This window comes from Pezoporus occidentalis, unplaced genomic scaffold (assembly GCF_034315485.1).
Source record: "Pezoporus occidentalis ecotype Australia unplaced genomic scaffold, CSIRO_AGI_Poc_V1 ctg4, whole genome shotgun sequence".
Classification (NCBI taxonomy): domain Eukaryota; kingdom Metazoa; phylum Chordata; class Aves; order Psittaciformes; family Psittacidae; genus Pezoporus; species Pezoporus occidentalis.
Genome location: NW_026915724.1, coordinates 12056206 through 12068334, shown reverse-complemented (window position 1 = coordinate 12068334; position 12129 = coordinate 12056206). Strand labels below are relative to the sequence as shown.

The window sequence follows — 12129 nt, the reverse complement described above, 5'->3', positions numbered from 1 at the left end:
ACCTCAAACCCAGGGTGAGATCTCTTAAGAGCACACCAAGGAATCATGAGGCTGCAACGAGCAAGGCAGCTCAGCAAGATTTGCTGTGCCTCACCAAGTCTAATCCAGAAAAAAATAAGCCTGAGGTGTCAAGAAGAGCAGGGAGGAGAAAGACAAAGCAGAACAGGGAGCTTTTCACTTCCCTCTCTTCTACAAGGACTTTGGCGAACTGGTGTGTTTGCGGTGATCCTGCTGATGCTTAGGGCCTCTGTCAGATGCATTTTCTTTAGAGATCCAGTGAATCTTTGCATGTGAACAAGCAAGCATGTCATTTGTCTGATGCTGAATTTCAATATTTGTAGTATTTTTCCCCTCAGGGTGGTCTAGGAGTATAGAAAATGATTTTAATGAAATGTTACTATTATTTCTAGTGCATTTTCTGTGCTGTAAACACTGACAGAACGAAAAGCTCAAAGGTGGTCCCATCCCCTGTGGGACTGGAGTCTAGTATGAGTTATCTGATCAAGAAAGGATTAGACCAGGCAGTGGTGAAGACAAGGTGATGGGAGGACATGGTGAGAATTACATTACATATATGCATATGTGTATATATATATGTAGTTAATTATTAGGTTGTAATACCTGCTTAGATGCAGGTGATCACTAGAATAGTGTATTTGAAGTTGTCTGAGGTTTCTTATTATCAGAGGAAGAGGTAGTTCTAAGAGATGCACATTTTTTTATGTATTTAAAAGAAACAAACCCCAAGAAATTTCCAAAGAGCCCAAATATTTTTGTGAAAATGATGAAAATAAAAGCTTTCCACTGAATCTGTCTTCTTATGTGGCACTTTTGTGGTTTGCCTCACTTCTACTGACTACACAGCTATTATTCATTCATATTCCTGACATGACAGTTGTGAAACCATTTCTCTGGCACTGATGATGTAGTGGTAAGACCAGAGGATTCCTGTGTCAACTTTCCGCATTTGCTGCTTAACCTTCCTTTTGAAGAAACTACCTTATTTGGAGCAAGTAGCATACAAGTCCAGATTTGGCAATGTTTTTAGGCTGATAGCAATTTAATATGGCTTTATGCAATTTTTATTCTCCCAGCTTTCACAGTGGTGTTCACTGTTTCCTGTTCTATGTTGGTTGTCTGGACTATCCATACACTGGATTGACAGAAGCTTTCCACAGGCATAAAAAATGATCAGCAGTTTGAATATGGAAATCTGTTTAGAACAGGCATACATTTAGAGAGGACTTAAGAATGTCCTGATGAGTAGTTTGTCACCTATTTCTGCTTGTTGGGCTGAAAATAATTCAGTATAGTCTAGCTTTTAGTGGTAATATGACATGATTAGGATGCTTGTGTAAGATAAGGATAGAAGAAAAATTCTGAGAAGGCTTGCCAGTACATTTCTGAGTGGCCCAACCCCAAACCTGGGTCAGTTACTGGTGCCCTCTGAACAAACTGAGTAAACCAAACATATCTGTTGGGACGGTATGAATGTCCTCTAAATAGCCTTTGAAAACATAAGCATGATGTAATCTTTGTTAATTAATTATTATTAATCATTTGGTGCTTAATTTTGTATTACTGCAAAAATGAAGTGTCAGGTTATGAGTTTCTATCAGTAATCACCTAAATGAAATGTCATTAAAATATTTGTGAATAATTAATAAGATGAAATTACTGATGTTTTATCAAATCTTGTCAAACACCTTAAGATAAATCTTGTGAAAATATGCAGTTTGCATGAATTGAAACAGAAAAGCCAGAATCCCATCTGCCTAAAACGTAAACCTGTACAATGTGGAGAAGAAAGTTACAGTTTAGGATGCCAGGAATTTGAAACATAATTTCGATATTCTTTCATCTTTGTTCCAAGACATCAGTGCATGCAGCAGTGATAAGGCACATCCGTATTTCAGTGCCCATCATTTTAGGTCTAGGAATACAGAGTGTGACAACAAATTTTTCTGATGTTGCATTTTAATCAGGATAAAATGGCAGTTTTAGAGTCATATAGTGCACGTAACAAGCAGTGCTGCTTCACATAACCTGCATGTGCTGTTAGAAAGAAGTACATACTTAGCAAGCGACAGCCCCAAAATTATGGTGATACTGTAAGGCACTGGTACACAGTGGTTATCTTTTACATCATTCTTACAACCTTGGCACACATGGTTTATGCTCAAGAGTTTAATTTCCTTAGTTTTATATTTTTACAGTCCTTAAACCTGCCATATATCCAAGAATAAATATAAGCAATTAAAGAATTTCATAAAACTTAGTATCTTGAGGGGGAAAATGATTAGAAAGCTGAACTTTTCTATCAATATTTTATTTACAATACTGCCTGTCCTTTCAGTGTATGCTCACAGCTCTGCACTGTTGTTGGTGGGAATTGCATATGCTGAAGTCAAGCAGAATCAAGCTTTCATAAGCAGATAATTAACAGATAAATGCAGTATCTCCGTGCTCTGTAAATTAACTGTTGGTCTTAAAGAAGGTTTTCAAAAGCCCTGGTTATGCATTTTTTGCTTAGCTAAATTTCATGTTCTTATGTGTTACATTTTCATCCAGTCAGTAGACAACTTTATGGTGACTGGTGGTTTTTGTTTAAACTGATTCTACACATTGCCATGAAATATTCTTGTTATTCAATGTGACTTGGAAATATAATCCATTTCTTTAGCTGTAGCCAATGCTCTGGACTCTTACTATTGTAATGGTGTTAATTCTTCCCAGTCTCTGTTATGCTGGTCTGGCTTGTGCAAAGAGTTTAAAAAGGGCAGGAACCTAAGACCACCGGCATTGCAGGGAAATAACATCTGAAAAACTCCCAATCTTACATTCCGCCCTCCTGCTGATGAAGAGCAATAGCAGACTTGATTTGGGTTTATTTGTGGATGGCTATTTTCTAAAAAGTAACAAATCAAAGAAATAAATCAGTGCAGATCTTGTATGACATTTTATCTGCTTTGATTTATTGGTTGCTATAGCATGACTGATAGGAAAGAAAGTACACTTTATATTTTGCTACTGGGAACAGGCTTAAGCTTCTTTTGTTTATTGTGGTACATTTCTGTCATTTGGTGTATGCTTCCAACCATATTCTACCACCTTCTTTTTTCCTTTTTTTTTTGTCTTTCCTCAAGTCTACATATTTTATAGTCATCAATTCCTACTTAAATTCATCTGCAGCTTTTGCTCCTTGGGTCAGTCTTGTGTTCCTATTTAGCCCTTACTTTGAGAAAAGTCCTAGTGACATCAGCAGATGGTCTCTTGGAATCTAGTTATGCTCTATCGAATGTATGATGTCTGTTAGAGAAACACAGGTGAAATCACTGTGCTTGTTTGTCCAGTTACAATCTGAAATTGTAAGCCAAAATCACCAGTCAGGCCTTCCAGATATGCTTTTGAATTTGCTTTATTACTGAAGTCTCATCAGGCTACTTGTATGATGATCAGAGCAACAAAGGAAGACTGCAAAGTCACTACTCTCCTTTCAAAGCCCAAAGAAGGAGGTATGGGACTGTATTTTTGAGTGTCTTGACAGGTTCAAAAAAGTCTACTATTGACTTGGCTTGTGTGTGGCTTCAGCAGCTGAAAGATGCCTTCTTTATTCAAAAGATGGACTGTGGAATGGAGGTGTCCTGTTCACCTGTGCAAGTGCTGTAGGACTGGGGGAAATGAGATCCTGTGGGATTCTTTTTATATCCAGAATCTGCTCTGTGAAGTTGCCTGGTTCCTTACTAGTTTCCTTGAATGCAGAAGCATGTCTGCTTTGCAGGTGTTTTACTAAAAGAATGTTTAATGTTAAAAATTCTATTCTATTCTATTCCATTCTATTCTATTCTATCCTATCCTATCCTATGTCAATTAGCTTGTGGAATCATATAAGCAATTATTAATAGCCAAACAGTTAATAGTAAAACAAAGATGTCCATGTCTTTGATCTGGATTTAAGTCTTCGAATAATCTTTTGCTCAGACATGCAAAAAGCTTCTATTGTTTGAATCATTGCTAATAAAGTTGGCACACCCATGAGTCGGTTTTGGCTTTAATACCTGAAGGACTTACTGAAGTGGCTGGAGGGTTTGGTTGTGTTCCACATCTCACAGCATCACAAGACACTGGGACAGTACTTGCCTCAGGAAAACAAGAGAAAACCAACTCTGGTGTCATCGCTGTTTGTCTTCATTCCCACTTTGATTGTGCTCTGGTTCTTTTAGCTTCTCACTTCTTTTCCTCAGTGCAACAGCAGGAGAGGATCATAACTTGGTCTGTCCAGAAAAAAAAAAAAAAGACTAGAGATGGTTTGATCTTAATTTTTTAAGTATGTATTGGAGCAGAAGCTTACTTAAGGGTTCTTTGGCAAAGAGGGTTGACAAAATCTAAACACGGGACATTCAAAGCTAATCAAATTTAACCTGGGAGCAAATGGAAAATAAGTTAGCGAGGGTAATTACTGGAAAATTGCTAAAGTATTTTAGTGGACTGTCCATAAGGAAGTGTTTAAATGTGGGTATCTTTCTAAAAGATAGACACTGTAAATCAACCAGAAGTTACAGCCTGTGTGATCAGGAGGCTGGTCCAAATGGAGATGGTGGTTTCTGTTGAATTTCTGGGTTGTACCACAGAAACGCACTGACAAAGAAGGGGCTTGTTCTCCTTTTAAAGTTACCAATACCTCTTGGCTTTCATGTCAAGTAGGCCTTATTAAAAATGGGTTGTATTTTCACAAGAATAATAAATGTTAAATTATATGGGTTTTTTACTGTATTTCACTCTTAAGAGAAAAGGTAGGCTCTCTTCAGGAAAAACAGCCATGTTAAAAATTATTAAAATAAGCTGGTTTGCGCTGTTGAGAGGTTTTGCTTAGGTTGTAGGGTAGGAGAGGAAAGCTCTTTCTCTTTGCTTTAAACCATCCAGGTCCTGACCTCAGATATGGGGCATGCCGTGCTGTGCAAAAACCAATGACTTCATCCTTTCTCCTCTCACACTGTCAGTTCAGGAAACAGCAAGAATGGATCTCTCGAATGATGTCAGTGATGATAGCATGGGATTTTGCTTGTGAAATTGTGTTCCTTTCCAGATGGGAAGGACCTGGCATCATCCTAGCTGGTGCTGCTCTGATGGCTGCAGGACTAGACCTGGCTTCTCTCTTATGGAATGTAGGCAGAGCTGGCACACCACCCCTCATCAGCCATGAAGAAGTGCTCTAAATTTATTCAGCACTCTGGAAGCATCCTGTTCGTTCTGGGCATGCTTAGAAATTATATAAATGTAAGTATGCCAATAGGCAGAAGGAATTAAAGCAGCTATAATACTAGTCTAGAAAACATACAGGAATAACAGAATGGCTTTGCTGGTGGAGAAGTGGCACGATACATTAAAAATCAGGTTCAAACAAGCGAAATAAATTGTGTCCCACTATGCCTGTTGGTTCCAATTAGAAGGAATATTATAATGTGATTACAATATTGATCACTTGGTGGCTGGACAAATAACAATGTGATATGCTAAGAGTGAAAAATCACATTAATAATGAAAAACTGTATAGACAGTGTAGTGGGGTATTTTTTTTATTTTTTTTTTTTCTTTTTTGACACCATGAATGAAATTTTAGAGTACATGGCCAAAGAACAAATAAGAGGAGCAACATCTTGCAATTTAGGTCCAAGTTACTGTGGCTGGCATGGCTTAAAAAAGAACTATCAAAGAGACTCTACAGTAGCAATCAGCATATACTGAAGCTCAATGTTCTTTTGGGAGTGAAAGAGCCATAGAGCTGTTAGATAAAACTGAGGAAGCCCCTTTCAAATAAAATTAAACCCACCAAGATGCTGAATTTCTTAAAGTGCCATGAAGTATAAGGGGTGGTATTAGGGACTTTCTGATAGGTAGTGTGAATTTTCTCTGTGAAAATTCATTCCTAAACAGATTAGGAGAGAATAAAAGAAATAAAAAGACATGACTTAGTATGTGGAAGTCATTCCAAATAAGGAATATACAAAAGAGAGCGCATTTTCACAAGATGCATGTCAAACCATAGTAAGGTACGCCAAAAAGATTTTGAAGAAAATTGCAAAAGACATAAAAGCAAATAAATTACCTCTTCTATTTCAAGCACATTAGAAGATGGAAGAAATGTTATATGGAAGAAATGTTATAGCATTATACTGATACTCAGTGTGGAGGAACGTAGAGCTGCTACTACAACTTTTTTCTTTTTGCAGGAGGTGGGGCAAGGAAATATATTAAAATTGAGGCAGAATAGTTGTAGGCTGAGTATTACACAATCTTTATGGAATTCTGAGGACAGATGCTGCTTACCTATGAATTTAAATGACACAATTACAAAATTGCCAAATTATTAACCGAAGTGGCTGTTTGTATTGCCAGCCTAGATTTTGACTTTGTGGCAGGCAGACTGTTAGAAGCTAAGTAATGAAGATGAGGGGAGGAGGCAGAGGGATATGGATCATGAAAAATTGCCACTGTGGTTTTGTAGCCCTGCTCCACTATTCTACTGATTTTTCTGAAGAAGTCAACTTAGGGTGGTTGGATACTATGTGCTGTCTCTCCAAGAAACATGACCCACTGCCATCACCACTCCTCTTATAAAATTATGATATTGTTCAGTAAGTGGGAAGGTTTCCTTCTGAGAAGGATATGAGAAATAAAAAGTTAAGTTTGCAGAATAAGAGGATTTTTCCACTAAAGCCTTACTGGGTTAGTCTGTGTACATGGGCCTATATCGGTGTATTTATGAGAAGATGAAGGGCAAGGTAGGCTTATTCAAGCAGGAAAGTCCTTTGCAGGGCAGTAGAAAAAGGTCGCAACACTTAATGGCTGAAAGATGAAGTGGCAGATGGAATTTTATGTTAATAAACCCAAAATAATCTATTTAGGGAGGAAAACCAGCTGCCTCTGCATGTTGTTCAATGCTAGACTCCTCATTAGCTGTTACTGCTCAGGGAAGAGAGCTTGGAATAATTGCAGGCAGGTCTATGCAAACTTTGGCTCACAACTAGTCAAAAAGATAAATAAATTTTAGGAATGAATAGGAAGGTGACAGACAACTAAACAGAAACCACCCCTGACTTTGTTTAAATACAGGATAGATTTCCTGTTGTTCGTAACCATTTGTAAGTAAGCAGATGTTCATTTACTTAAATGTTGACTAATTTCATAGGAAGTTAATCCAATATAAAAAAAGCAGGCTCAAAGGGTGATAAAAGCATCAAAATGTCTACATGAAACTTTTCCCCTCAAGTTTTTTGAAATGACTTTGCAAATTGCTTCTCCAAGCCCTTGCAGCTGTGGGATTCACAGATTCTGTAAGCTGGCTATACTTAAAAGTGTCATGATTGATGTGTCATACCGTAACTTCTAAGAAACATCAGGCTGTTAGGAAAACAGCCTTGTGAGCAGCCTGCAGTAATTATGGAGCCACTTCAATATCTCCTAGCATGTAAAGTTGTGACCATTGAATGGGCAAACATCCTTAGGATTTTTTGACATGCAATATACGGGGTGATTTTTAATAATGTTTTATATTAGAGGTTACAGACTAACCCTAAAAATCTGTTTCTAGCAAGTGACATTTCACGTACAAATCCTTAATTTAAAGACAGACTATTTCAATGTTAATTTTTATTAGAGATCAAAGAGAAAGAAGATGCAAGGTGAAAAACTGGTAATTTTTCTTGTGAGGGGGGTAGAGTCACTCAAATGTCATGTGTATTAGCCAGGATTTTATTAAGAGTTACCTTAGCTTTCGTTTTGCAATCCATGCTTTCTGGGATCTGAAGAGGCAGGATCATGTCTCCCCCTCCTTCCTCTGCAATAAACAGTTAACAGCAGGGGCATTTTCAATGTCCTAGGGCAGTCCTTTGAGTTAACAATTAACATAGGAGAGACACCCTGTCAGTTATTGTTTCAGCTTCTCTTACTGGACACTCACAAAAGTATTCTGGTTCACGTTTGGCAATTTAACACTCAGAAGGATTTCTGTTAGCCAAAAGGGCTAGGTTATTATTTCCTTAATGTGAGCAGGGATTCTATAGGCTTCTGGCAGAAATGAGGACAACTGGCCTTCCCAGTACTTGAGATCTGACTGTTACACAAATTTAATCCTGAATAGAAGGATCAGTTAAACTAAATAAGCATGTATATTATATCTATATATGCAGATAGATATAATGAAATCTGTATCACTTGCTTGTTACCCATGGACTACCAGAAGTTTTGGAAACACATAGCCATGTCTGTTGCCTTAGCAGAAATTGAAGTAACTCTATTGACTTAGCATTATTTTTTTTTTGGATGGGCACATTGACTGCTGTAAGTGACATCAAGCTCAGGCTGAAAGTTTCCAAACTGAGACAAGCTCTGCCAAAAGAGAAAGAATTCTGTTATTGTTGAATGTCTAGATGCCTAACATGCAACTCTCAGACAGCAGTGTTTTGGGAAATACTGGTCAACTGGGACTCAGAATCAGGCAACAAAAAGACTTTGCTTGCTCCAAATGGCAAATTCCCTTCTCTGAAAGGGAAGGAGGTAAGAGTTGATTGCAGAGAGGGCCTGCTGTTATTCCTCCTTCCTTATGCACTTCTGAAAGTGCAGTTTCCTATTTGAAAGGATTTCTCAGCTAGGTAAGACATTTCTTGCAACTGATCAAACTAGAGCAAAGAAAAATTAGATCAGCATGGCTATTAAGAATGAAAGTGATTCTAGAACATACCACACAGCTTTGATTATATTTTGCAATTTACTGTAAATACCCTTATGATACTTCTGTATTTTGGGGGGAATTCTTCAAACTTTTGCTCAACTGACTTCCATGGAAATTTATATGAATAATGACCTTGGAATTCTTGATATGGAAATAATTATCCTCCTAATGGATGCTACCTTGTCAGCCTTGTCTAGTATCACCACAGATTTCTGTGTGTGCTCAGCTACACCAAGCCTTGAGAAATGAGGCTGCTCTGCTTTTACTCTGTTCCAAGGACTGTAAAGCACAAATGTCATAGAATCATAGAATAGTTAGGGTTGGAAAGGACCTTAAGGTCATCAAGTTCCAACCCCCCTGCCATGGGCAGGGACACCTCACACTAAACCATACCACCCAAGGCTTTGTCCAACCTGGCCTTGCACACCACCAGGGATGGAGCATTCACAACCTCCCTGGGCAACCTATTCCAGTGCCTCACCACCCTTACAGTAAAGAACTTCTTCCTTATATCCAATCTAAACTTCCCCTGTTTAAATTTTAACCTGTTATGCCTTGTCCTATCACTACAGTCCCTATGAAGAGTCCCTCCCCAGCATCCCTATAGGCCCCCTTCAGATACTGGAAGGCTGCTATGAGGTCTCCATGCAGCCTTCTCCAGGCTGAACAGCCCCAACTTTCTCAGCCTATCTTCATACGGGAGGTGCTCCAGTCCCCTGATCATCCTCGTGGCCCTCCCCTGGACTTGTTCCAACAGTTCCATGTCCTTTTTATGTTGAGGGCACCAGAACTGCACACAATACTCCAGGTGAGGTCTAGACCTGGAATGACTGACCAAATCAGTCATCTTTTTTCATCTTCCCCCCCCCCCCTTTTTTTCTGATTAACGTCTTAGATGTGTTCATTCAATTTGGTGTCTGCTGATGTCACTTCTTAGAATAAATATCTATGAAGAAAAATACTCCCTGCTTGCATCAAAAGGATAGCATTTCCAAGAAGTGCTCAGTTGCTTCCATTGTTCACTTCTTTTTGTTTAAGCAATTACCAAGGTGTTATAAAGTATAACTCATACTTGGGACTCTGGGGTTGTACAATGTGATGTGCTAATGTTGTCCAGTCTGAGGTATGAACAAAGTAGACTTTGCTTTGGCAAATTGGTAGGGACTCGCTTCTCCTTAGTGGTAGGACCTTAGCTTTCCCCTTAGCAAGGCTGTCAAATAGAAGAGGACAGGTGTTGAGCACCGCAATCCTGGTAACAGCAAAGGCTGCAGGGCATCTGTGCTCCAGTCTTTCCTTCAGGGGCACAAAACCTCACATGTAGCTAGTCAAGAAACAGACACGTATCAAAGTAAATCCAGAGTGTAATTAAACAATAAAAACAGGACAAACAGTGCATTTCTAGGGAATTACAACATGCCTTGGGTGGAGTTCTAAGGCATAAGGCCAAAGGTTGGATGGCTTTCATCACCCAAGTCACACAGAAAACCCAAAATGCCAAGACTGCTAGAAGAAGGAAGAGAGGGATGGTGTGGGCAGCCTTTCTGCATGCAGTTTAGAAACTAAGTTTTGATTTTATCCTGTTTGGTACACAGGTGTCTATCTCCTGCTTGCCTTTTGCTTTGTATGGCCTCAACTGGTTAACCTGCTAAAACTGCAGAATGACACTTGCATGTCCAGCCAGCTAGTCACTTGATCAGCACCCAAGTAGATCTAATGTGTAGAGCAGGAAGTTTAACCCTGGATTAAGGCAGTTTTTTGCAGACTCTGGTTGGGATGGGATTTCTGTGAGTAGAACTCAAGACCAATGAGAGCAGCTGCTAATGCTGGTATGGGGAATAAGGAACTGGGAGAATGAGAGGATCCCTGGGATGCTGTAAGCAGGACTGCTGAGGGGTCTGTGCTGAGGCTAAGGCTGGGGAGCCACGAGGTGACATATCTGGGGTAACAGACACCCTGTGACCATGGACTTGGCCAGAGATGGCCGGAGAATGAGCTGGAAGCCAGAATTACATTGATTGGTGAGGTGAGACAAATGATGAGTGAGACTATTTCAGTGCTTTTCAGTGTGGACAATTAAAATATAATTGTGGCACCACCAAGTGTCTTGATGGCTACTACTGCACTCCCATACAGGGGGCTGTGAGATCTCAAGGAGCTGCAGATGACATGGCCAGCTTCTTCCTCTTCATGCTGATCTTCTCCATGTGAATTTTCTAGGGGTCTGAAGCTTTACTCCAGATGTAGTTACAAGGTGATGCTTGCAGGTGCAGCATTTCTATTACCTCTTTATGCTCTTCCCCTCTGTTTTCTTCTGGCATTTGGCTGGAGAGACAGACAGATGACTTCTGCTGAGAGCCACAGCTGGCAGCAGGGTGTCATCGCTCAGTGAGGGGCAGAAGCCAAACCCAGCACCCTCACTGCAGTGGCAGCTCCCAGGAGAGTGCAAGAGCAACAGGCTCTCGGAGAAGAGGTCTCATGAGGTGGTCCCCTTTGTGTTGGGCTGGTAATAAAGTGCTCAAAGACAGAACATGCTGATTCACAGAAATTGAGACTGTTTGTGGGAAAGGGTTGGCATTCACAAATATCTTGAGTTGAAAACTATTATGGAAATAAAGTTTTGGAACTGTCAGAATAGCTTTCTCATTCAAAATTACTTTTTGTTTTGAAAATTAACCTATTAAGTTGCATTGAAAATATGTTTTGAAGTTGTCAAAGCCAAATGTTGGCCTTGAACTCAACCAATTTCCTTTTTTCTTTTTTTTTTTTGCTTTGCTCTAGGTCTTTAGCTTTGAAAATGTTAATAATTTAAACCTTTCCTCCCACTCTGAAATGTGGAAAACAAAATTGTTATCTATAAAACTGTTTACAGGGGAACAGGTTTCTCTTAGGTTAACACAATGAACTGTGCCACTTTAACGTGGAGTTGCCCATTTAAAAACAAGTTTCTAATAAGTTCACTTAAAAAAACGAATGAAACAATTCTATTGCTACATAAGCCACCTTTTACTGCCACAATTAGTCTCCCACAAGTGCAAGCAGGTTTTCTGATTTTAGGCTTAAATTGATTACTGGTGACTGTAATGCACTCAAAAGAAACCAAATACAGATGGTTAAGTTTGAGCAATGTTTTTCTCACACAGTATTTAACGTTCAAGAAAGTCATAAACCCAAGAAGTCCCAGTTCAGTACTATGCAGCATGTCCTGCTGATGTGTTTATTTCGGTTGCCTGGATTTTAATCACTGGGATGTGCTCACTTCAAATGTGATGCTAAACATTGCCTGTTATTGTAATGCATTTCCCAGGAAAGTGCATTCTGACTAGCATGCAAAGCACAGGAGAAAAACATAGGGGGATTATTATTATTTTTTTTTTAAACATGGTCTTAAGAAAAACAAT

At 39.2% G+C, this 12129-nt stretch overlaps 1 long non-coding RNA gene across 3 annotated transcripts; it reads right to left on the bottom strand.

Annotated features, from left to right (window-relative positions):
- Window positions 1–1446: 1446 nt before the first annotated feature.
- On the bottom strand, window positions 1447–7940 carry LOC134171321 (uncharacterized). 3 transcript variants are annotated; one of them, XR_009967596.1, is made up of 4 exons: window positions 7767–7940; window positions 5831–5926; window positions 4072–4274; window positions 1447–1788 (listed from the first exon to the last, which is right to left on the bottom strand). It is a non-coding gene; the product is annotated as an uncharacterized LOC134171321 (long non-coding RNA). The 3 variants fall into 3 exon arrangements; XR_009967595.1 differs by lacking the exon at window positions 1447–1788 and adding an exon at window positions 2970–3360; XR_009967594.1 differs by lacking the exon at window positions 1447–1788 and having other exon boundaries at window positions 4036–4274.
- Between the last annotated feature and the right edge of the window lie 4189 nt (window positions 7941–12129).